The sequence below is a fragment of the Cryptomeria japonica genome, chromosome 9 (assembly GCF_030272615.1).
Source record: "Cryptomeria japonica chromosome 9, Sugi_1.0, whole genome shotgun sequence".
Lineage (NCBI taxonomy): Eukaryota > Viridiplantae > Streptophyta > Pinopsida > Cupressales > Cupressaceae > Cryptomeria > Cryptomeria japonica.
In genome coordinates, this window is record NC_081413.1 from 142,093,307 (window position 1) to 142,120,389 (window position 27,083).

Here is a 27,083-nt window from a genome sequence, read left to right on the forward strand (position 1 = left end):
TCACACTGATACTATCCACCACCAATGTGATAGCTTAGTCAGAGGTCTACCATCTGATTCCTGCTAGTTCTCAGCTTGCCTTCTCTGCAATCTTCTATAACCCTTCTCTGTTGGTTCAATCACCACTAGTGTACTCCTCTCTCAGACTCAACAACTAGCTACTAGTTGCCTCACTGTTGCCGGTTGAACTCTTCAACCCGATTCTCTCTCCCACTTAGTCTCTTCCCTAATTTCCTTTAAGCATTTGATTGATTTTATTCTCTCTTACAACAACATCAACTACATATTTGGCTCACACTCTTATAGCCATATTTTCCTTCCTAAACACAAGTTTGAACATTTGCATGCTAGGGTTTCTGCCATGCATTGAATCTTCATCTGATTTGATCTCTGATCATTATGATATATCATATCCAATCTGATATCATGTCCTTGATTGATGTTCAACATTCAATCAATGAGCATCACCCAAATGTTTACTGTGCGAACCACATCTTCTTTCTTTTTGTTGTTTGTAGCATAATTTTTAGGCTTTTGTCTAGTTGATCACATGCATGATGTGGTTTCCTTCACCCTATTCAATCTACAAGATCAGTCTATGCTATATCTCCATTTTTTCCATAATCTTGAGCTGCAATCCTCTTTCATGCTTTCTTGAGCTTCGCAGTCATCATAAATGTTTGACCAGACGCTAACAACTTCATCAAATCACCACACCGACTTGTGTGTGCATTCCATTGCACCTCCACATGGACCCTTTGTCGGCATCCACCTTTTCTAGGTCGGTTATGTCAGTTTGGATAGGATCATTGACCAACCACACACCCGGTTTCACCTACTAGTTCACAGACTCAACTGGTTATACCTTAATTAGTTTGCCTTTAACCTTGTACTTTGCTTCTCTTCTAATGGAGCACCTAAACTGATCAGCACACATGCCAACCTACCTCATTCACATCTTCATCAAGTGGGAGCCTTGTGCATTTGTACTTTATCAGCATTATCGGTAGACATACTTACCGATAAGCACCTTGATGACATCATGTCATCAGCCTTCACCAATCTCCATCTATCTGCTTCTGCTCAAACTTTCCTTCTTCATCTATAGATTGGTCCTCCTAACAATTGGTTTTTCAAGGTGACAAACATATCCTTCCTTCTCTGTACCGACAACTCAGCATGTCTACCCTACTAATCCAGTGCATATCTCTGATCTCATGCACCTAAGGCAATTTAGTGTTTCACCAATTCATCCGGTGTGAGCCTTCAATCACCTGCCTTTAACCTTTTGTCTTATCTCAAAGGACTATGATGCATTCCATGCATAATAGGAGATAAACTCCACTTATTGGTGAGAGTGGATCCTTGTCATCTGCATCTTGAATTGCACCAATGTGGCTTCCCTGTTTGAGCAACATATCTTCAAACAAGCACATGTGAACCGGTTGGGCACATTCACTGTTAGATGGTGACTGCATCTTTGTCCAATGGGAGTCCTGCTATTTCAAATCCACACAACTATTGGAATCCAAGAACACTGAGAGGGGGGGGGGTAGTTAATCTTTGTTCTACTAGAATATGCAATTTTAACCTTATTAAACTAAATATTCACCAACTGGTAAATTGGTACATATAATATTGAAAGAAGTAAAGTAATCAATAAGCCAATCACACAAATGAATATCACAACAAAGAGAATTATACATGGAAAACATCAAAGAGGAAAAACCATGGTGGGATTTGTGACCCACAATATCAATCCACTAGCCATATGAAAAGATATTACAAAATATGGGGGCTTGCACTTGTAGGAAGACTTACAACCTAGAGCGTACTGCTCATCACAAAAGGAGTCTCACTAACTACATAAAATCCAGAGTACAATCCGGAGAATAGAATGAACTACAATGATAGCATCTCCTATGCTTGAGTATAGTTTTGGTTAAAGCTCTATTTGTTCTAGTTCTAAAACCCAAAATACTTACCAAAATAACCTCTTACACAATCAACATTCCTCGCATTACAAAATATCTCTTTCATATATCTTATAACCTCACATGTCACTCATATCTCTCATTACAAAATGATCTAATCATCTGACCTATATACCCTTGCAATCCTTCATGCCTTATGTCGGCTTAAATAGATAATTACAAAATGAATATACAAGTCGGCTCAATTACATATATGCATTAATATCAAAATCAATTGCCGATTTTTGGATCTCCCAAATGATGTCGGCCTCCTATACCGGTATCCTGAATGTGAGTCATGTCGACCTGCAATGTCGGTATCCAAAGAATCCTACCTACTGGTGAAGAAATTTGTCGGTGAACAACCAAACCAAGATATGAAAGCCAAAACATGTTGTCATCAATGACAACATATTGAAACCAACCAAATGAGTGTCAAATGACAACAACAGCATACCGGTGGCCTGCACATACTTCACCTCTGGTGTTGATGTGACTTTTTGTAACATTCCCCCTCTTCATCACAATCAACAGGCCAACATCTTTCTCTCTTGTTGGTGACCATAATGCATTTGCAACATGTCACTTACGAGTCTGCAGTCCTTATGTCTTCAACACAAGTCAACACTAACTTGTGTACTAGTGACTCCAGTGACTATTATGCTAGATGACCTTCTCTTCCTTACCAGTGACCTTCTATGCTAGATGACATCAATGGCACCATTTCTAGTATTCATCAACTCCAAAACTGCTCATCAATCTCCCATACTACTTGCCATCTTACACCGGTTGACATCAATGACAACACAGTGCCAACAAATACCAACTAACTGAAACATACTTCAGAAGCACATGAACCATCCATAAAAACTTATTCCATCATCCAGATCATATCGGTGACAATCAACTAATAATCTTCCCAATCAAATCCTTCTACCAGAAGCCAGTAAACAACCATAACAACTAGTATTGACATCAATGACAAAACATAATCAATTCCATCATATAGCCAACAATATCCCCCTTTGGCATTGATGGCAGCACTAGATATGAAAACCATCCAAGTACCAAGAAAATGCCAAACAAGTCCCCCCCATTGGAAGATCACCAACAAACTCCCATAAAATGATATAGCAATGAAGCTATGAACCAAAACTGAATCAAAAGACCAAATACCACCAAACTCCCCCTAAGGAGTGCAATAAATCTGAAAAATAAATAGAAATGGTTTTTCACATGTATTCCTCTCCCTTTGACAACAATGCCAAAGATATGACATAGATATCAAATAGAATATGACAACTCTAAATCTCAAGGCTAACTACTCCCCCTCAGTAGTAGCAATATTTCATCAATCCGAAGCAGAAGATAGCTCTGATAATGCATACCAGACTGATGCACATCTACATCATTTAAGTCTCTACCGGAGGGGTAGAAACCCCCAATCTGTCTCTCAAATACTCAAATGATTCCTGAGACAAAGGTTTAGTGAAGATGTCTGCTATCAGTTCTTTAATGTTCACATAAACCAATCTAACTTCTTTTGCTTCCACCTTTTCCTTCAAAAAGATATACTTGATTGATATTTGCTTAGTCTTGGAGTGGAATACCGGATTCTTAGATATGTCAATAGCTTCAAAGTTATCACAATGGATAACAACGGGCTCATTACAACTCACTTGTATGTCCTTCAATATCTGCTTCATCCATTGAACTTGAGTGCAATTCGTTGCGGCTGCAACATATTCAGCTTCAAAGTAGATAAAGAAATGCATGACTTCTTCTTGCTAATCCATGAAACCAACTTCTTCCCAAGGAATAATGCTCCACCGGATGTGCTCTTCTGGTCATCAACATCACCTACCCAATCTACATTAGTATGTGAACATAAAGTAAAGTCATCATCTTTAGGGTACCACAAACCATATTCATTTGTTCCTTGCAAATACCAAAATATCCTTTTTATTACACTTTCATGATTTTTTCTTGGATTACTTTGAAATCTTGATACAATACTGACTACATTCATTATATCTGGTCTAGTTTGAATTAAATATAGCAAACCACCAATTATGGATTTATATCTATAGCATAGGAATTAGGAATCATCAAAACAAGTAGATAAGTAGATCAAAACATTAAACATGATAGCTCAATCATAAGAAAACTCATTGAAATGAACCTAATTCTAAAGCACATTCAATAGAGGTATGGAAACAAAGCATTCAAGAGTAAAATTATGCAAACCATATGTAGAGTTGAATACTTCTTCCATGCGGCTCCATTGTTGTTCTTTCCTCTTCAATAGTTTTGTGGATCTCACCTACAAGTGCTCACACAATTGAAAGCAAAAAGGCTCAAGAGTACTAGAAACGAAGGTTCGGTAAATTGATAGAAAATTCAGACTATTAATTAAGGGATCAAGATTCAAGGATTAAGGGTTATTAAGATTAAGAATTGAAGAAAATCATCCAATTTATAGAGAAATTGGAGAAATGGACAAATTAGCATGACAATGATTCGAATAGAAATTCAAATCAAAAATAGCAAAGCTATGACATGTTGCTATGTAAAGAGGCTTGTGACAATTTTATGACAGATTTTATGACAAATTTCCATGTCAAGACAAGTTCTATGACAAATTGCTATGTCAAGACAAGACTCTATGACAAATTGCTATGTCAAGACAAGACTCTATGACAAATTTCTATGTCAAGAGTATGACACATGAAGCACAAAAATAGGGAGAACTAGAGACAAGTTAATTAGGTGGAATTTGAATAGGAAAATTAGAAAAATAGGTGGAAATTAGGAATTAGAATTTAGGAAATTAGGAATTAAGTGAATTAATCAATAATTTTTCATTTATTAATTAATTCATTCACAAGGAGGAATAATTAGCCAATTAAATAAATATTTAATTGCGATGAGAAGACTTAGGATAAATAAATAATTTATTAATCCTAAAGGAAGAAAATGATAAGCAATCATGAAACCCTAGAAGGCGAATTAGGTCTTGAAAGATAATTGACTCGATTTGATTTGATTTTGGATTGATAAATGACCAATGTGATAAATGATTTGATAAATGTGCCAATCGACGAGGAACAATGACAAATTGATCCAAATTAACATAATTGAGACAAATAACGATTGATGACAATATGATCGCAAAATGACAAAATCGACAAGAAGACAAGAATTGATGACAAAATGGATTGCAAGACGACAAGATTGAAAAGGACCACGATCGATGACAAATTGATCGCAAGATGACAAGATCAAACAGTGACAACGATCGATGACAAATCGATCACATGATGACAAGATTGAAAAGAGGACAAAACCCTAATTAGGATTGACGATGTCCAAAATGATGACAAATAAGCATGCACATTGATGCAACAAGATAAAATTGATCAAAATCATGACTGGATAGTGTTGTCAACAAGACCAAATTCGAGGACGAGATGATTGAAGAATGCAGAAGAATGACTCGATGCTTGCAAATGATAAAAATCAAGTGCGTGACATAGGAGAAATGTTAATGCGACGCAAAAACCTAAAATGAGGCAATGCGCAAATGTTAAAGTATGACCTCGCAAGCGTTGACCATTTTTGGGTGTCTACAATATCTTGTAGAATTTACTAGAGGAGATACATCTTTAATTGACAAATTTTCACTTGTAAACATAGGAGTACTAACCGGTTTAGAATTTCCCATACCAAATTTCTTCAACAATTCCCTTAGATACTTAGTTTGATAGATAAAGATGTCTTTGTCAGTCTAAGTAATGTACAAACCTATAAGAATCTTATTTCTCCAGTCATAGACATTTCAAATTCACTCTACATATTATTAGAGAATTCTATGCCTTCACCTCCAAAAATGATATCATCAACAAATACTTCAATAACAAGAATATCATAATTAGTGATGTTATAATATAGGTTACTGTTAGTGTTACCTTTTATAAAATCAAGCTTCAAAAGATACTTATCCAACCTTGCATACCAAGCTCTAGGAGCTTGTTTTAATCCATATAGTGCTTTCCTTAATTTGCAAACCATATTTTTGTCATCTGTCAGTAAAAATCCATCAGGTTGCTCAATAAAGACTTCCTCTTCAAGTTCTTCATTCAGAAATGCACACTTAACATCCATCTGATAGACCTTGTATTTCTTATAGGCTGCATAAGCAATAAATAGTCTAAGAGCTTCAATTCTAGCTACCAGTGCAAAAGTTTCACCATAATCAATTCCTTCCTTCTGAGAATATCCTTTGTAGACCAATCTAACCTTTTTTCTTACAACTTGTCCATCCTCATTCAGTTTGTTTCTAAAAACCCATTTAGTTCCAATAACATTCTTATTTTTAGGTCGGGGAACCAAAGTCCAAGTATTGTTTTTTTCCATCTGATCTAATTCATCTTCCATAGCTTTCATCCAAAATTCATCTTTACAAGCTTCAATTACTGATGCCAGTTCAATCTGAGAAATGAAACATACCTCTTTTTTTTCCAATCTTCTCCTTGTCATAACTCCCTTGTTTTTGTCTCCAATGATCTAATTTTCAGAATGATTTAGCTTTGCATACCTTGGTGTTTTTTGACTTTCAAGTTCTCTGTGCTGCTCTTTAGTTACAATTGAGTTTTTTGATAATGATGGAGTAACTGGTTTAGTATTTTGTTCTGGTACAGGAACTACTGAATCAATTATGATCATTTCCACTATCGGTTCACTATCATAAGATTTAGCTTGGTCTTTATACTGCTCATCCACTTTCACATTAGCGGTCTCCACAATTCTCTACAATATTTTGTTATAACATCTATATGTTTTTCTCTTAGTTGACCAAGAAATATTCCTTCATCACATCTAGGGTCAAAATTTGCAATGAGATCATCTCTTTTGATATAACACTTACTTCCAAAGATTTTGAAATACTTAAAGAGTAGGAGAATGACCAAACCATAATTTATAAGGTGTCTTACTGGTATCTCCTTTGATATGAACTCTGTTGAATGTATAAACCATTGTACTTACTCCTTCTCTCCAGTAGATATGAGACAAATTAGCTTCCATCATGATTCTTCTAGCCGCATCCAAAATGGTTTTGTTCTTTCTTTCCACAATGCCATTCTACTGAGGTGTCCAAGGTGCAGATAACGTTCTCCTAATGCCATTTTTCTCATAATAACTATTGAACTCACCGGATGTGAATTCACCACCTTGATCTGATCTTAGACACTTGATTTTCATTCCTGTCTCTATCTCAACCATAGCTTTAAAGATCTTGGATTTCTCAAGGGCTTCAAATTTCTCCCTTAGAAAAGCAACCCACATCATTCTAGAATAGTCATCAATGATTAACATGAAATATCTATCTACTTGAAAGCTTCTTGTATTAGCAGGACCACATAGGTTAGTATGAATCAAATCAAGAGTATCATTAGATTTATCAGGCATGTAATTAAAAAAAATTCTGATTTGCTTACCCATTTGACATTCCTTACATATCGGATTATGAGGCTTCACAATCCTAGGTAAATCTCTAACTGCCTTAGTTGAACTAACCTTTACAATAAAATCAAAATTTACATGACACAACCTCTTATGCCATAGCCAACTTTCATCAATATGTGCAATCAAACATGTTTTTTCACTGGAGTTTAAATGAAAGATGTTACCTCTTGTCTATGTACCAGTTGCAATCTCCAATCCTGATTTGCTAATGATTTTGCACTTTCCATCCTTGAATTGTAATAGAAATACTTTATCTACCAACTGTCCTATACTCAAAATATTATGCTTCAGACCTTCAACATAATAGACATTATCAGTGTTATGCTTACCATCCAATGAAATGGTTCCTCTTCCTTTGATCATGCATGCCTTGTTATTACCAAATCTGACTTGACCATCATCAAATTCTTGCAAGGTTAGAAACTTCCTTTTGTCTCCTGTCATATGATGAGAACATCCACTATCTATTACCCATTCATCTTTGTCTTCAACTTTTGCTGCAAGGGCCCTTTCCTTATTTATGATAACTAGTTCTGGACCATCTTCCTTCATAGCATAAAATACCCAGTCTTTTCCATTGCCAGATCCACTAGTTGAATCTCGTGTCGGTTCTTCTGATTCATCAGTTACTCCTTCCTCATCAACATAGTAGCATGATTTGTTTTTGTTTCTCCTATACTTATGCTTGATCTGATATTCAGGGTTAGGCTTAAAATATCTTCTTTCTCTTTCTTCCAATTTTGAATTCCTTTTAGGATATCTAGATGCAAAATGACCTATCTTATTAGATGAAAAATATTTTAAAGGAGATTTTCCTTCATACTTACTTCTTGATGAACCTATAGATATCCTTCTAGCAAATAGGGCTTCAAGTTTCTCAATCTCTTCATCTTCTTCCCTAATCTCTTCCAATTCCTTTGCATACAAAAATTTCGAATCTTGCTTGCCAGTTGATGATGTAGATACCTTAAAAGTAGTATCAATCTTTGTAGCTCTAGGAGGACCAAACTCCTCAAACTTAAAAACAGATATCTTCCCAACAAGAGTATCTCTATTGATAGAAGAATTAGGCATGGTTCTTAGCTCATTAATTGCAATTACCTTCATCTTATATGCCAGTGGAAAAACCCTTAACACTTTTGAAACAATCTCTTCCTCACTCAAAGATCCATCACAACACTAAATTCCTAATACAATTTCATTTACCCTTTCCATGAATGCAAAAATTATTTCATCTTCTTCCATCTTCAAGATTTCTTATCTTACCCGGTAACATTAAAGTTTTGCAATTTTAATAGTGGGATTGCCTTCATTCAGAGTCTCCAACTTGTCTCATATAGCTTTCACTGATGATTTATCTGATAGTCCCATGATTTGTTGATCTGATAAGGTGCTTAAGAGGGCTTCTCTAGCTCTGCAATCATTTTCAATGTTCTTTTCCAAGTCTGTTGGTGCAGGATTGCCAGATGTTGGATTATGAAGAGTGTAACCATTCTGAGTTATGTTCCAAATTTCCTTTCCAATGCATCTTAAATGAGTCTCCATTTGAATCTTCCATACTCCATAGTTTGTTCCATCAAGCCTAGGGCTATCCTTTCGGAAAAAAGTAGTTGAACTATTAGTTGCCATAGGATCTTCCTCAAGCGGTTAAGCTTTTGCAAAAAGAGGACCAGGATTTGATACCAATTGTTAGGAAAATCGGTGAACAACTGAGAGGGGGGAAGTGAATCAGTTGTTAAAAGATTATGTGAATTAAAGCACGTAAAACCTTATACCATAATAGTTGATAAAGCATTAAAGCATAATTGAAAACCAAAGAATTAATACCATGCAACCATAACACATAACACCATGATTTGTATGTGGAAAACCCGGTGAAGGGAAAAACCACAATAGGAAACCATACCCATAGTTAGATGATTACAATAGGGGCCTGTACATGCAGGAAGGCACATTTCCTAGAGCGCATTGCTCATCACAAAGAAGTCTTACTGACTACAGAGATGTCAACCACCTCAAAATATTTGGATAACAATCCAGAGAGAAGAATTGTCGGTGATAGCATCAAACATGCCAAATTACAGTTTTGTTTAAGCTCAATACCAGAGGTCTATAACCTCTTACATAAACCCAACTCAATCACCTATGATTGATCAAATCCTCTGCACAAATTATAATTACTTTATTCTCTCCTTGCTTATGATCTACAATGAGATCTTACATATATTTAAACCAACCTAGGACCTAACCAATCAGGTCAGCCACCCAAATGATAATTCAATAGATCCATTACATAATCCTAATATAAAAACATAAAGAATGTTGGCCCAAGGCCAAACAAACATCATCCAATCAATAAAACATCCCAGAAGCGCATCCAAGGATCCACCAACACATTACATGAAAACTGGTCCATAACCTAGATAGCACCAAACCTAAATTAGATCCACACATGCCAAGGAAATGACACCAATTAGTCAAGGCATAAACACAATCACCATTAGTATCCCGAATCCCTTCTAGAAGCTACACCAACACCACTTATGCATTACATCAAATATCTTAAATAAAGTTTTGTCGGTGAAACACTTACTGGACCAATAAAGCAGGCTTACTAGAACATAAGAGAGCATCCGATCATCAAGTCAATACCAAATGACTAAAACATAATTTAGAAGCATATGAACCATCCATACAAACTTATTCCATCATCCAAATCATACCGGTGACAATCAACTGATAATCTTCTCAATCCAATCCTTCTACCGGAAGTCGATAAATAACCATAATAGTTAGTGTTGACATCAATGCAACACATAATCAGTTCCATCATATGGCCAACATAAGTTCCACCAACCTTACTTCCATAGGCTCATTTTAGGCCACCTCAATGGATTTGAGGAGTTGCAAGGCAGGGATCTCCATTGATACGGGGAATAAGGCATCCTTGCCATAGACCATCTTGTATGGAGATTTATTTATAACTTGCTGAGGTGTGATCAGGTCCGCCCATAATGCACTTCTCAAGTGGTGATGCCACTCCCTTTTGTGTTCAAACCCAATCCTTTTAATGAGTCTTATGAGGTTCTTGTTGGTAGACTCGACTAGGCCATTTCCCCATGGATAATAATTAGAAGAAGATTTCAAATATATACCTTGGTTGAGAGAAAATTGAGTTACTCGAGAGCTTGTGAATGATCGCGCATTATCTGATATTATGGTCTTTGGTGGACCATACCGGCATACTAGCTCTTCTAGAAATGTTAGTATTTATGTTTCCATTGCATTCCTTAGGGGTACAACTTCAGACCATTTGGTGAAGTAGTTAGTGGTAGTAAGGATCCACTTGTGTCTAGCTGAGGTTAGCTGATTAAACATCCCTATGAAATCTATACCCCACTGAGCGAAGGTCTCTTCTGCCACTATTGGTGTGAGCGCCATTGTTGCATGCTTGCGTCTACTATTGTAATATTGACATTCCTTACATTCCCTCACCAGAGCATGTGCATCTTTAAATATCTAAGGCCAGAAATATCTAGCGCGAGTAATCTTGATGATAGTGGTTTGTGCTGAATAGTGCCCCTGTGAGAGTCCATGATGGAATTCATGTAAGATCTTATGGGTTTGGTCTTTTTCTATGCAGCGGAGTAGGATCCCAACAAAATTTCTTTTAAAAAGCACTCCTTCAATAAGGTGGTACCCACTATTTTGTATCCTATAGAATCTCTTCTTTTCAGAGGGAATGTCATCTGGGAAAATCCCAATCTCCATGAAATATTTTCGGTCTTCGACCCAACCTGTTTCCTCAGGTTCAAAGCCGACCATCACAACTTCCTCCATAGTAGTCTTGGATTTTTGAGGGCCAGACTCTTGGGCTATATATTTGTAGAGGCCCTTTCCATGGATCACCTTAGTAGGCCTAACATGAATGTCGGAACTAAGATCTTGTTAATCCAATTTGACCTTTTCTCTATAATGTCACCTTCCATTATATACTCTCTAACTAAAGGATGAGCAACATATACAGTGGTCTTATTGCAAGCAATGAAATGCTAGAATTTTTTTAGACCTTTGACAATGGGTAGTGCTTTCTTTTTGACAAAGTTGTACTTAGCCTCATACTTATTTAACATTTTAGAATGGAAGGCTATCAGGTGTTCACCCTTTTGATTTGCATCTTTCTGGGTTAACACCACGACTATGCTATAATCGCTTGAGAAAACATACATTATGAAATCCCTAGACATGTCAGGATTTGAGAGGATTGGAGGAGTTGATGAAATGTCATCTTTGATTTTCTCAAATGCCTCTTTTGCTTCAGGGCTCCATTTTTAGCATTAGCATGATAGGCCTTACCATTTCAGCAAAGTCCGAGATGAAACGAATAACAAAATTAACCTTACCTAGGAATGACTAAACACCCTTCTTGTTGATAGGAAGAGGGAGCTCGCTTATCACTTTAACATGGCCTAGATCAATAGAGACTCCTTCTTTGGACACTACATGCCAAAAAAATTTCTCTTGTAGGACTCGAAATATGTATCTCTTTAGATTCAATGAAATACCAAATTCCAAGCACTTTTGGAAGACTAGCTCAAGCTGATCAAAATGGTCTTCTTTATGTTTTAAGAACATAGTCAAGTCATCCAAGTAGATGAGGATGATTTTATTGATGAGCTCCTTAAAATACAAATCCATAGCCCTTTGAAAATTTACACCCACGTTTGACAATCCAAACGACATTTTTTGGTAAGAAAATATGCCCCATTTAGTGGTGAACGTGGTTTTATGTTGGTGTTCTAGCTTGACTAACACTTGGTTATAGCCTGAAAATCCATCCAACATTGAAAATTTTTCCAACCCAGCCACAGTACTTAACAATTGTTCCATTGATTGAAGGGGGTAGTGATCTTTGAAAGAGAGGCTTGATTTAAGTCACCAAAATCCACACAAAGACGTATATCCCCATTTTTCTTTCTAACCGGTACCAAATTTGATACCCACATACTGTGCTTGATGGGATACATAATCTTGGATTCTATTAACTTCTTCAGTTCTTGTGCCATGAGAGCTTGAATCTTTGGATTGACAGGTCTTTGCTTCTGTCGGACTGGCTTGGAACCCTTTGCAAGCTCAATGGTATGCTGGATGATGCTAGATTTGTAACCTTTCAAATCCTCATATGACCATGCAATCACACCCATGTATTTGTCACAATAGCAAGCCAACCTTTCTTTGTCTTTTGGGGAAACCTCCTTTCTAACTTTGAGCGTTCTCCCATTCCCTACTAACATCTCAGTGTAGTCACCCTTGTCAGCTGTGAATTTTCATTTGGCATTTTTAGCATCGTCATGATCAGAAATATTCTCGAGGGTGATCAGTCTATTTGGGAGCTTATTTGATTTTAGTTGAATGATCTGATCATCATATGCCTCCTTTACTTTAGGCTACGTTTGATCGGCAAACTCCCCAGAGTTTTGGATGAACAGAGAAAAATGTTCATCACTATCAAATACTTGCCAATGGGTGTCATTGTCTGGAATAGCTAGTCGAACGACCATGTGGACCACTTGAGGGTTGGTAAGAAAATCTGTAGCAGGGTCTAATTGCAATCCAATAGTAGCAATTCGATTAGTGATTCTATTTTCCTTACAAGGAATTCTCTAGATATTGAAATCATCAAAGCTTTTGATCAAATCCCATGTCCCTTGGCGATATGATCTCATGTGGACATGTTTGGCACTCGAGATCCCTCAGACTTGGTGCACTATAAGTTCAGAATCTCTCAAGACTTTTAACTATTTATTCCCCATCCGCTCTGCTAAGCTCAAGCCTAGAATTAGTCCCTCATACTCTGCTTCATTGTTAAAAAAAGCAAATTGTAGGCGAAAAGACCTTGGGATTTGCTCGCTGGAGGGTGACGTAAAGCATATCCTAGTTCCCGAACCTACTTTGGATCGGGCACCATCAAAGTGTAAGGTCCAGAGCGTGGAAGAAAACTCCTCCTTGGTTAGTGGGGTTTTAGTCAATTTTGGAATAATCTGATCCTCATCAAAAATACAATAGGTACCAAGACCCGTAGCACGATGATTGGAATATGGATCAGAATTTATGAACTAGTTAAGGAAGACTTCTTGTTCCAAAGAAATATCACCAGTCACCTCTTCATCCTCTAGAAGCTCTACATTTCTCCTTTCCTCATTAGAGATAGAGGTATGGGTAGGATCAAAATTGATCATAGCTTGATTGGCTACATGCTTGGTATGCAGGGGTTTAAAATGAATTTTGAGTTTGGCACCATGTTGGGTACAGAGAATGAGGTGAGACCAATCCAGGGATAGGTAACCTCCTATCTTAGCAATAAAGTCGTGGGAGAGGCAAAGGCTAGAAACAAGGGGAATATCAATAACTACTACTTCTTGGGATATGGTGACACTAGGACATGTGAATAGTGTAAGCAGATGACTTTAAATAAGACCTACTATCTGAAATTTGTTTTCATCTAGTTGCATAATGCCCCTATTTAGAGGTTCATATTTGATGTTCAAAACCTTAGCAATTTTCTTTGACATGACAGTGGTGCTAGCACTAGAGTCTATCATAGAATTATGCAACAACTCATCTTCGATAATGAGAGTTAAATAAAAGGGATTTGGTTTAGGCCTACCTTCCACTCAGGTTCCGGGTGGTGTGGTCCCGTTTGTCAACACAACTGGCGAGCGCGATTGCATTGCGAGGGTTGCAGATTGTCCCTCATTAGCCCACAAAGAACTGACAACATTCTTGTTAGCAGGTCTCTCCACCTCTACCAAAGCCTCTTTTAAACAATTCTTTTTCTCCGGGATGCTAAGGATATCCCATAATGAGATATTAGTCAGGGATTTCTTTAGCTGCTCTACCATGTCTAATATAGATGGCATAGATGCTTTTACTTCTCTCAGTCTATAGAGAATAAACTCCTTCCTTTGATATGCTATAGCAACCGCAGGTTGTTTAGGAACCTTTTTAGAGCCAAACTTTTCTTGTGTGCCAACATGCTCTCCTATGAACCATCTTTCCGACCGAAGGTTGTAGCCTGACTGCACATGGGGGGTTCTCAAACTCGATGCAATCGCATCATTTGTGATTACAGTATCCTCATCTTCCATCCAAGAGAATAAATTGTGATTCAAAGCTATCTTCGCTTCTTTCTCTATTGACATTCCTTGCATCTACGTGATGAGGGTTGCATTGACCATGCTAGGGGAAGCATAAGACGACTCATCTGAGGTAGCACAATGGCTTCACTGATCTACAATTTTCTATTGCAAATTGCATCTCAAACAGTTTCTTGGGGCGTGGGCATTATTACATGGGAAACACCAAGAACTGGTGTCATCTGCCAGATTATTTTCCCCCACAGTCAATTCTTTATTGGTACTAGGATAGATAGTTTGTAGTGGATTGGGCAATGGAACTATTTGGTTGTTTGCCTGATTTGAGGAGGTTTAGTTGTTTGCATATTGGTTTTTTTGATATGTGGGTTTATTGCCTTGGAAATTTTGTTGGAAAGGTAGTTTAGAAGGAGGAATTTGGGATCTCTTCAGGTTAATGATCTCATTTGAAAAGGATATCAGCAATTTTTTTGATATCATTGACTTCCACGGCTAGAGCCAAAAAAGAGGGTGTATTGGCTTCTTTGGAACTAAGGTATACATACATGGACTGGGGTACGAAAATTCCAGGCATGACGGGCTCAAGAACTTGATTTGATATTTCAGGGAAAACCGGCATGAGTGGTCGTGGTGTAAGATATCCAACATCAATTAAATTGTTCTTCGCTTGGATTACCAAATCATATGCATCTAAGAGAGTGCTGCCTCCAAGAGATTAGATCATCACAGATATATCCGAGTTGAAAGCTTTCAAATAAAAAACAAATGCCATATCCATAGGGGGATGAGAAGACAGTTGTATCCTCTACTAGGTCCTTTGGAACCTCATATTGAAGTTTGTCACTAGTTTGTGAGGAGCCCTTTTGATGGTAATTAGCTACTACACGAGTGTAGGATTTTGCCAAGATCAAGGGCACAATGAAAAGCATAAAAAGAGAGACAATAGAATGACAAGAACAAAACTTTATTCTCATCAATATGCAAATGATCAACTGGATTAACCAATACAATGAATATAGGCCTGCTTATATAGGCAAGGCCATATGGATGTATGAGCACACAATTATGACATGTGGCTCAATGAGAAACAAGGGTAGGTAAGAAATACTAGGGGTAGGTAGGAGAAATAATATAATATTCCACAAGAGGTGGATGACCCACCAAATGTGGAGTGTAACAACAAAATAAGACCACAAAAGGTGGAATTTCTCCTACAAGCTCTATCCCTATGTGCACACTTCCCTAAGTGTCTCAAATCCAAACTACAAAGAGATGCATTATCCTAAGTTAACTTAAGTAAAGTGTAATAATATCCAAAATGAATATTTATTTACACCAACACCCCCCCTTAAGTGCAACTTAGGGGAATGAAGACTCAAGTCAACACTACAAGATGGGTCTCGGCTACTAGGCCATGATAGGTACCCATGTACAATATGCAAATGCAAGAAAAACTATGCAATGCAATCTCTCACAAACGGAGAAAGGGAGAAAACCCAGTGGGAAAAAACTCCCCCCCAAAAGAGAGATGAATGTACAAAAGACTCTCAAAGAAGAAGGACAAAACCTCAAAGAGGAAAAAGTCCCCCCCATAAGAGAGGAAGGAGAAGTCAGCTGACCCCCCCTAATGACACATCCTGCACCCCCAGGAAAGCTCACAACTGCTAGAACTTACTCCCAGTGAAAGGTTTGGTGAATATGTTAGCAACCTGCTCCGTTGTAGGACAATACTACAAATCAATGACCTGCTCCTGAATGAGCTCTCAGATATAGTGCATATGAATCTCGATGTGTTTGGTCCACTGGCGCTGGACCGGGTTCTTCGAGATTGCAATAGCACTCATATTGTCGCAATGTAGAACTGTTGGCCGTGGAGTGGTGAATCCAAACTCTGTGAGAATCTGCTGGAGCCAAATGGTCTCAGTCATTGCGTTAACAGCGCCTCGATACTCAGCCTCAGTCAAAGAGAGAGCAATAGCATGTTGCTTCTTGCTCTGCCAACAAATGGGGCCCGAACCAAGGTGAAAACTATAACTAGAAGTAGACTTACGATCATCAAAATCGCCAGCCCAATCGGAGTCTGTGTAGCCAACCAAGCGAAGTCCTGTGCCTGCTGCATAGTGGATCCCATAGTGATGTGTACCCTAGATATAATGAAGGATGCATTTGGCGGCTTTCCAATGAAGCTCATGTGGTTCCTGCATGAAGCGGGAAACCATGCCAACTGCAAATGAAATATCAGGGCATGTATGGGTCAAGTAGATGAGACTACCCACAAGCTGACGATACAAAGTGGCATCAACTGGTGGAGAAGAACACTGAGCCTCAAGCTTGACTCCTTAAAGAAAGGGAGTCAGGGCAGGCTTACAATCAGCCATATGAAAGCGTGCAAGTAGATCAGGAGCATACTTGGGCTGCGATAGTGTAATCCTGGAAGGTGACTATGAAATCTCTATCCTGAGAAAGTAGTGCAAAAGACCCAAGTTAGTCATAGAAAATCTATCATGCAAAGCAGATTTGACCCTGCTAATGATGGATGAAGTACTCCCTGTAATGATCAAGTCATCAACATAGAGCACAAGTATCAAGTGAGAGTCATCCTGTCACAAAATGTAGACATTCGGATCGGAATGACACCTCGTGAACCCTGCAGAGAGAAGAAAGGAATCCATCTTGGTGTACCAAGCCCTGGGGGCCTGCTTAAGGCCATAGAGAGATTTCCTTAGTCTGCAAACCAAGGAAGTATCCTGGATGAAACCCTGTGGTTGCTCCATATAAATCTCCTCATCAAGATCACCATGAAGAAAAGCACTCTTCACATCCATCTGATGTACAGCCCATCCATGAGCTGCAGCAATAGCAAGTGTTAAATGAATGGAGTTCATCTTGGCTATGGGTGCAAAGGTCTCAGTATAGTCAATACCTTCAACCTAAGAGAAACTTTTCACAACAAGCCGAGCCTTATACTTATCCACACTACCATCTGCTGCAAACTTGGTCCGATAGATCCACTTACATCGAACCATCTTTCTCCCCTTAGGGAGATGAACTAAATCCCATGTGTTGTTCCTCATCAAGGAACTATACTCTTAATCCATAGCTTGGTCCCACTCAGGAACCCCTGATGCTTCTCAAAATGTCTGTGGATCAGAAGCGGTAGCAATGAATGCATGTGGTAGATCTTGATGCTGTGATCGAGTTCTCTGTGTATCTGAAGGATCCCCAACAAGAGAACCCACAGACTCAACTGTCTGGCGAGCCCAACGAGGTCTAGGTGGAGGTGAAGAATGAGGCTCCTCAACTGCAAGTGGACCCTGTAGAGGTGTAACCCTGCGAGTCGGAGTTGAAGGAGTCTCATCATCGGAATCACTAACATCACTATCCACAATGGACGAAGGTGGAGGAGGTAGAGAGGCTAAGCTAGGAGAGCTTTCCTCAAAGTGAACACTCCTCTCAATGAACACCTCATGTGTCTCAGGATCCATCAATCTGTATGCCTTAACACCCTCAAGATATCCAACAAATATGCAAGGTTGACTCTGAGGTTCCAATGCCTTGCATTTTTGTGGAGGTATGCGAGCCCATGCTAGACACCCAAAGACTCTGAAATGTCTTACAATCGGTTTCCTACCAGCCCAAGCCTCAAAAGGAGTAATACCTTGCAAAGCTTTGTGAGGAACCCAATTCTGGATGTGTGTGGCACAACTGATAGCCTCTGCCCAAAAGGCAGGATCAAGAGAACGTGCATGTATCATACAGCTAGCCATTTCTTCGAGAGTTCTATTCTTGCGTTCTGCAACCCCGTTCTGTTGTGGAGTGTATGCGACAGAATGCTGAAGATCAATCCCCTCAAATGTACAAAAATCCTCAAGTCTTTTGTTCACATATTCCCTTCCATTATTTGTGTGAAGAATCTTGACCACTTTCCCTGATTGCTTCTCCACACGAGTCTTGAAGTGCTGAAATCTGTCGAATACTTCACTCTTATGAATAAGAAAGTAGACCCAAGTGAAACAGGAGTAGTCATCAATGAAGGTGAGGACATAGCGGGCCTTACTAAATGAAGGTGCTGGAAATGGACCTACTACATCGCTGTGAACAAGTTGAAGAACTTCCAAAGCTCTCCAAGCTTTCCCCTTATCAAACTTCTCTTTGGGATGCTTGCCCATGGAACAACATGAACATACACCCTCTGAAAAACTGATTCGAGGTAGACCTGTGACCATGTCTTTAGTGCTAAGCTGCTGAAGATAGTGGTAGTTGAGATGACCAAACCGCTCATGCCATAGCTTACTTTCTGAATTTGAATGAGTAAGCAAGGCCCTAGAAGGTGAACTTGGCACAAAGTGGGAGAATGAATAAAGCCTTGAGTTATCATTGACTTGTCCCACTGCTACCAAGGCATCATCATCAAGTTCCTTTACCACAACTGAATCTGGTGTAAACTCAACCTTTTTCCCATTCCCATAGTGAGTGATTTGGTAGATAGAGAGAAGGTTAGTAGACAAGTTAGGAACACAGAGAACATTCTCAAATGTTCCATCATCCATGTCAACTAAACCTTTCCCTTCAACCTCTACTTGAGTATCATCACCTATGTAAATGTGACGTACCTTAGATGGCTCCAATGAAGAAAACTGCTCCTTTGTAGAACCCATGTGATATGTGGCACCCGAGTCAAGTATCCATTGCTGTGAAGAACCCGTTGTAGCCACAAATGCTTGCCCTTTTCCCTTATAATGTGAGGAAGAGGAAGGAGATGAATCCTTCTTTGTTTAGGTGGATGGCAAGTTGATGTTGTTTTTCTTAAGAAGATTAGTTAACTCATCAACTTGCTTTGTGTGGCATCGATGCTCATCATGACCATACTTCTTGCAATATGCACAAGTTGGTTTATCCTTCTTAGGTGGTGTCCCCTTCTTGGAAGAGGATGAAAAATCGCCTTGTGATGGAGAGGATGATTGTCCTTTTTCCTGGTGTGGCTTAGACTTAGAGTGCTTCTTCTTCTTGTTGGAATCATTGCCTTGACTTCCTTGATTCCCTTGATTAGCCACCAAAGCTTTGGACTTTGAAGACTTGAGAAGGCCCATGTTCAACAACTTAGATTGTTCCAATATCAACATTTCTATGAAAGCATCAAATGAAGGCATAACATAGGAACTCCCCACTGTCAAACGATGAGTTTGGAAGCTAGACACAAATGCTGCATATTCTGGTGCAAGCTTGTCCAACAAGTTGAATATCAACTGAGCATCCTTTTTGTCAATTCCACAATCCTTAAGCTTTTCTCTTAGCTCATTTGCTTTGGTGACATAATCTTGGATTGTATCAAAACTCTTTGGATCCAAGTTGGTGAGCTCATTGTCAATTTTGCAGCCTCTAATTTCATCAACTTGACCATACAATTTTTGAATCATATCCCAAGCCTCTTTGATTGTTGTACACTTCTCAATGTGAAAAATGAGGTCATCTGACACATACTTGTGCAAAGTTCCAAGAGCCATGCAATTCTTTGTGAGCCATTCTAACTGAGCATTAGGATCAGCCTTAGGATCAGGTGGTGCTACTATTGTTCCATCTATGTAATGCATGAGACCCTTTTTCCATTAATTCACTCCATACTTTAATTTTCCATGATGCATAATTATGTGGAGTTAAAGGCGGAAATTTATGAAGACTCATTGCAACAAAAATGAAAGAGCACAAAGAGAGGCACAATCACACAAGACACCCCCCCAAATTCACTCAATCAAAGAACCCCCCCCAAAAGTGATGATTTGGCACTTTATACTTAGTGCGTATACAATGGCCCACTTGCAAAAAATGGCAAAGTGGGCTTCTGATTACAATTTTACAACTGCCTCAATAAGGCCAAAAGAGACTCAAACTAATAATGCAAGAGATCTAAACTAAAATCCAAGCACTTTACAAGTACCTAATAGGCCAAATAAGACCAATATCTAAAAGTACAACTTCCACTCAAAATCTCTAAAATCTGATCATAGATTGTGAAAGTAGATGAAAAAACATGCACTTTCAAAAAAAATGGCACCTGAAAAGGAGGTCGTATGAGCTCAAACGAGGCCTTTGAAGTTGCAGAATTAAGGATTGGACAGGTACAGCTGAGAGAATCCAAAAATTTCAAAAAACCTATGCACCAAAATTAGAAAATAACCACACCACTGTGAAGATCATGAAATTTTAGTCCATTTCAAAAAAAATTGCACCAAAAAAGGAGCGAAAATGAGCAAGATATGGCCTTTCAAAATTGAACTGCAAAACTAAAAAGCTCAATGAAGAGGGGGTCAAAAAATTTCAAAAGCCTGTTGATGTGGCGCTGACGTCAGCAATTTACGGGCTTAAATTTGACAGCCATATGACCGTCATGAAAACTTCACTTCTCTGCTGACTGGGCGTCTGTATCGTATGGACTGCTGACATGGTGCGGTGACTGGGCAGATGACTAGTCTGTCATACCGTACGGACTGCTGATGAACCGCGGTGACTAGGCAGCTGACTGGGCTACGGATTTGGCGGTGATTGGGCATACGGTTGTTGATCGTGGGCCAGTGGTTGCCTGCCACATGGCGGGCGCGGGTCCGCCGGTTTAGAGGACCGCCGGCAGGAGGGAAGCGTTGCCGGGAGAAGGAGTTACCGGCGAGCCGGGAGCTGAGGGGGCTGGCGATGGGCCAGCCGACGAAGTTTTTGGGCAGCTAGCGGGAGGTCTGGGTGGCCGGCAGGAGGTGCGTGGAGGCAAGGTGCACGGAGGACCATGACTGTCTGCGGGGCTCGAAGACAATGTACGAGTGGCGACAGTGGTACAGCCCTGCAGCGCTTGCAACACACACAGGTACGGTGGGGGTCTGCGGACCCCCCAAAAAATGTTAATTTTTAAAAAAAAATTTAAAAGTTTTTGATCGCTTTTTTTCAAAAAAAATTTCTTTTCTCCTTTTTTTTTTTTCGAAAAATAATTTAAAAAATTTCAAAATCCGTACAATAATATCCAAAATGGGAAAAAAAAATTTCTCACCAAAATAGGTCAACTTTATAGTCGAAATTCATGGAAACGGCCTCCCGGATTCAACCATGATGTCCAAATCGCTGTATGACACCCCCCAAAATTGAAGATCCCCAAATCCGAAAATTGAAGCCTCCAAAATGTCTCCAAAAAACTAATCAATGAAGCCCCAACAACTCTGATACCATGTAGGATTTTGCCAAGATCAAGGGCACAATGAAAAGCATAAAAAGAGAGACAATAGAATGACAAGAACAAAATTGTATTCTCATCAATATGCAAATGATCAACTAGATTAACCAATACAATGAATATAGGCCTGCTTATATAGGCAAGGCCATATGGATGTATGAGCAAACAATTATGACATGTGGCTCAATGAGAAACAAGGGTAGGTAAGAAATACTAGGGGTAGGTAGGAGAAATAATATAATATTCCACAAGAGGTGGATGACCCACCGAATGTGGAGTGTAACAGCAAAATAAGACCACAAAAGGTGGAATTTCTCCTACAAGCTCTATCCCTATGTGCACACTTCCCTAAGTGTCTCAAATCCAAACTACGAAGAGATGCATTATCCTAAGTTAACTTAAGTAAAGTGTAATAATATCTAAAATGAATATTTATTTACACCAACAACGAGAGATGATTTATCTGCCTTGTTGAAAAATCTCTCGAAGAAGCGGTCTCCAAGCTAATCCCAATTAGCTATCAAATTAGGAATGAGAGATCTATACCAATCCAAAGCTCTTCCTTTAAATGATGCTACAAGTAATCTCAAAGCTACATTTTTCTCTGTAACATTATGGACTATGCAAACATCAGCCACATCTTGTAGGTGTTCCCCCAACATCTTGGAATCTTCTCTAGTGAACTTAGGGATGAATTTTAGCACGGAGGTAGGAATTGGGCCCCATACTATGGGTGGAATGGGGGAAATGAGGGAACTACCGCTATTCCAAGTCATTAAATTTCTGGGAGGAACCCGAGCCATAACCACAAGGACTGGTACTGCAGGGATAACATACAAACTCTGCTGGGAGGAAGTGGCTATGGATGACTGGACGTTCACCAGGGATGGTACAGGAAAGATGGGATTTAAAGCTGTTTGACTCCTAGTAACAGGTCTGTGGCTCATAAACTTGCTTAGGCTTGTTCAAAATTAGGTCCCACTGGGCGTGCCAGAAAAAGAACTCTTGACTACTAATTTTGCATTAAACGCTAACAGCCTTATGGGAAATTTAGTGATGGGGAACCTTTGCACAAGATTCACTAAATAACCTTCGGGTTTGAGAAGTCATCTCTTCATAAAATTAGGGAAGAAAAGGGGGATAAGAAAACTTTAAAAACTATGCTACTTAGGCAATATGCCAGAATATTTTTAGGACATTTGTAGCACAAAAAACCCAGATACATGCAGTTTTAAGGCTCATTCAATAATCTACATGCCCAATATGATTTTTGAGAAGATGATTAAACAAAACTCATCCAATATAATATGAAATTCACCATTCATCCAACAGATAAAAAGTTATGCAACATAGTTTAATCCATAGAGTCTCACAACACATATCATAGAAGTTACTGAATTCGAATATAGCACAGAAGTTAATCTATTAAGCTTCATATAAAACAACCATAAAGGCCATAGGCACAATTTGATATGTCTATCATTCACAAAATTTAATTAACATAAAGGCTTCTTCAATGAGCCAAAGTCTAATAATTTCTCTCGAATGTCTGAACCCCTAAAAAAGTAGAAAGAAGGCCTAAAATTAGCCTTTAACCCTCAACAAATAGTAGGAAAGCATCAGAAAAATCCTAGTAATCGCTCTTGATCAAGAATATCCCCACGTGGCACTCCCAGAGATGCATGCAAGCAAAAATGACCTTTGAGGTTGTTATTCTAATGGCATCATGGAGACCCCTGCACCTGCCAAAACAAGAAAATCGTGATGCAAACAACAGTCAAGTTCATGAACCACCAAAGAATACACACAGCAACTTGGGGGAGACCCAAAGTCAAACATAAAAAGGGAACCGAAACATGCAATGTGGAGATGCCAAGCATCGCTATCAGCACACAAAAGATGGTGGGGCTGGAAAACAAACGCTGAATAAGAGACCTGTGCCACATGGCAGGTCCATGTTCTCTCAACATAGGGTGAGAAAAGTGAGCCGCTTAGAGCAACGTTGTGACACCACATGGCACATGCGCAAACGAATGGGAGAATGAGCTGAAAAATAAAGTAAGAGGCCGAAGCTTAATCAAAATGCCACTCACGAATAACTTTGAAAGGATATTAACAGACATCATAAGTGAACTTGAAAGAAAAAGGATTTGTTTTACATGCAAGGAAAATTAGGAACCAAGTAATAGATGTGGGAACAATGAAGAAGAAAAAGGTGAAGCATGTATGAATGAGATGGTGGAGCTAGAAAGGGTGATTGACACATCATTACAATTTCAAGATAAGGAAGAGGAATCAAAATAAAAGATTGAATCTTTTCATGAAGAGTGTGTTACAAACACAGTTGCCATTGCACCAAAAGATCGAACTATTAATGCTCGATACAACTACGATATTTAATGAGTCCGTGAGAGGTGGTTAAGGCATGTCACAAACCCAAGCATTGCATTACACAAAACAATGATACCAAGGGTGCACACCTTGCAACAATCCCCCTAGTGCAACTGAGGGGTTTGAACCCATGACCTAGGCTCTAATACAACTTGTTCAAAACTTGGTGGCCATTGCACCAAAGATTGACATGTTAATTCCTGATACAACTATGAGAATTAATTAATCTAGAAGGGATGGTTAAGCCATGTTGCAAACCCAAGTACTGCATTGAGCAACACAAGGAGACTAAGGGCACACACCTTGCAACAAAGTACATATCAAAATCAAAATAAACCACTGAGCTAGAACACAAGGAACCTAAAACACAAGTTGAAGGTAAAATCCTTTGATTAAAGATATCAATTCAATTTTTGATAATCATATATTTCAATCTAACATTGATGAAGACAAAGATGGAAAAACCAATTTACAAGAAAAGTTGGAATAAGGAGATGAACAAATCATCATCTCAAAAGTTTCAAATGAAGAGGTTGACAATAGAGATGGGAAATTTGTTTTGAACAAACCTAAGATGGAAGTTTGGAGGAATGAGAATATTGATTTTCCACTAGAATAGTATAATACAAGTATGGTGATGTTGAAGAGGGTAATTTATCAATTAATAGCTCAAGGTATTGTAAAGATTTTAGAATTATTTCCTCTACCTATTGCTTTGTAAAAATACTATTATCAAAGAAAACATGCAAGAATGGGTGTTCATCATTGCAATAGCTCATTTTCTATGTTATTGTAATGTCATAAACTGTATCCCTATATAATTTCATACTCACTTAGACCTTACTTTAGCATTCTATCCTTTCATACCCTAATTATGCTGAATTCTGCTCACACAAGATTCAAATTGCAATCCTCATTTTCTCCTTGTTGTGTGGTCCATTGTTTAGCCTTGATAGTTTGGACAATGACACCACCTCAAGGGGCCCAAGTTTGGACCCTTCAACAGGTCATAAAATGCAGGTGAGAATTCCTTTCTTATGTTAGCCCTCTTAAAAAAATTCAAACACATTTCATGAGGTGAGGTATAAAAGCAAGCCTTACCCCTTCATTTGAGATAACTATCTCTCAAGTCCATCACCTCTCAATTACATCATTCAAGTTCAAATTCAAATTTAAGTGGGAAGGTGATCAAGCATTATCAAGGTAGTGACGAAGAGGTCAAGTATTCATATTTCAAGCATTGAAGATGGAATCCATGATCAATATATTATGAAGACATTCCTACATTCGTACATGCCAACATCTTTATGAATTTTTCAACACAAAATAAACTCATGAAGGTGTAACATTCCAATTTCAACATTTCAATTCCAGATCTAGCCTCTAACCTTTTTAAGGCATGCTTTCCATTTCAATTTCAATTCAATTATAGGGTTAATTCAAAACTTGAGGTTTGACCTAGGAAAACCGCTATAAACAACATAATTTTCCTTCTACTATGTGCAAGCGACAGATTAAAAAGACAATAGTTATAGATTTGGGAAGAGAAAATAGAGACAAAAATTCATCTTTTGTAGAGTTAGAAATTGGAGGACAAGGTCGCCCCAAGAAAAAATGTTCAACACTTTTCTGGAAAAACTTTAAGGAAACTCTCATAACAACATCTCGATTTTGAAAATACATCTGTTGTCCACATTCGAGTTCTTGGATAAGGGAACCCCAAGAGAAATTGTCTAGCATTTTTGAGTTCAGATTTTAGACACAGGTTCCCCTCTACTTCCTCTTTCCAAATCTATACATTATGTGTGCATGTCTAATTTGACACTATCTATGCATGTTGATTACTATCAATTTCACATCTTTATCCCTAGATCTTGCATTCAATTTATATCTTTCCATAGCTCATTTTCAAATCGATTTAAGGAGTATTGAATTCACCTTGTGCTTAGTCCCTTTTCAATCAAATTTGAGATTGAGCCAAGTGGATCCATTCTCCTTCTAGGTGTAATCATCGAGAAAGTAGGTTTAGTTCCTAGTTTGCATGCATAAATTTGCGAACCCTATTTCCCAACATTACAGTTACTACAATATTCTTGTCATGATGGAGAGCATGCAAAAGGGATAGATCATTTTACAAAGGTTCAAAATTGTTGGAACGTAAGAATGTGGGATCCAAATGAGAAGATAAGACAAATAAAGAATTTTTTTGATAGGTTGAATACTAGATTAATAAAATTAATTCATGGCTCTAGACTATCAAATTCAAAAATTAATGTTGTATTAGAAAGGCATAGTGGAAGCATGTTGGTGTCTCTCCAACTTTGAGTTTGGAAAAAGAGAATGAATTCCTTGTTAACAACCTAAGGTATGAAGAGAAATTTCAATTTTTAGATTTGTTTCTTCTCTTTATGCCAATACAAAAATCTTTTCAACAAATGGAGTGTGCTAAAAGGGAAATTAGGGTAAGAGATACAATTTGTAAAGTTAGGAATGTGGATTCAATACTAAAAATTCAAGGTTATTCTTGCAAATGGAATCCAAGTGATGTTATCAGGATCAAAACAAATGGATGATTTAATGTTTTTAATGAGTTTACCATTTTACTCATCTATATTGAAAGAAAGTCTATATGAGTTTTTGGTACTCTGACCATGTTGTGAAGGATTGATGTTTACAACTCATAGACAAGCTTATGAGTGATTTCCATGTGGCTCAGATAGTCACTTTAGGGTGTTTGATGTTACAAGTTCTTGAGTGAGCAATTTGCTTGGTTTTGTTGAATATGAATAACATTTAAGGGTGTGGTAAGCAATACGATATTCATTTTGA